Source organism: Zonotrichia albicollis, chromosome 1 (genome assembly GCF_047830755.1).
Source record: "Zonotrichia albicollis isolate bZonAlb1 chromosome 1, bZonAlb1.hap1, whole genome shotgun sequence".
Classification (NCBI taxonomy): Eukaryota; Metazoa; Chordata; class Aves; order Passeriformes; family Passerellidae; genus Zonotrichia; species Zonotrichia albicollis.
In genome coordinates, this window is record NC_133819.1 from 40,317,164 (window position 1) to 40,318,316 (window position 1,153).

Here is a 1,153-nt window from a genome sequence, read left to right on the forward strand (position 1 = left end):
CCGCCACCGCGGGGAATTCCCGGGGCTGGGCGCCGCCCCCGCCGCCTTCGAGGAAGTCAACAAACGCCGCTCCCGGTCCCCGCCAACGGGCGAGCGGCGCTCCCGGAAGGAGAGAGGCGGCCCCGCCGGCTGAGCGGGCAGGAAGAAGGGAGAGCGGACTGCAAATCCCGGCGTGCAAGCGGGCCGCCGCCCCGCCCCGCCGAGGGCCAGAGGGCTGGCTCCGCCCGGACCTGGGTGGGGCTGCAGCCGGCTCCGAGCGGCCTGGGAGCTGCTGCGGGTTGGCGCTCCCATCTGGAACGCTCTCGCAGAATTGTTAGAGATGGAAGGGATCTCTGGAGATTATCCAGGCCCAGCCCCCTGCCAAGGCAGGGTCACCACGAACAGTGCTGCATTAAGGCGTCCAGGTGGGTTTGGAATTCCTGCAGAGAGGGAGACTCCCCCGACCTCCCTGGTCAGCCAGTTCCAGTGCTCTGCCCCCTCAGTGTAGAGAAGTTCTTCCCCATGTTGAGGTGAAACGTCCTGTGTTTTAGTTTATGGCCATTGGTCTCTGTCCTGTCTCTGGCGCCATCCTCTTGGCATCCACATCTGAGTTATTTATATGCGCATTTGAGTTATTTATATGCACTAATGAGATCCTCTCTTAGGCCCAGCTCCCACAGTCTCTCCTTAAAAGAGACCCCTGAAGGGCCTCCACTGACCCTTTCCAGCAGCTCCTTGTCTTCCTTGTACCGAGGATCCCAGAAACGAGCACAGAACTCCACTCTCGTCCGGCAAGGATACAGTGCTCCCTGGCGGTGCCCACTCTTCCAGCACCACTGGGCATCTCCACAAGCAGGCAGCCACTCAAAACCCACTTTTCTCCCTTTTCTGAGGCTCACTGCACTCCCTGCCATCATTCAAAATAAGGCTGTAGCAAAGCAATAAAGATCAGTGATTTTTAGTGGGAGCTGCCCCCAGCTTGCTCCAAATACTCCTTAGCAGAGGAGCCCATCCAATTCAATCCTTGAAACTCTTTCCAGCTTCTTGAGAAGTTACACCTGCACACAGCTGAAGAGACATGGTGTAACATTTTACATTCGTACTCTTTCAATTTTCTTTTTCTCCTAACAAGGGAGAGATGAAAGGCAACGGATGCTCTGTTGCTACAGCAGGG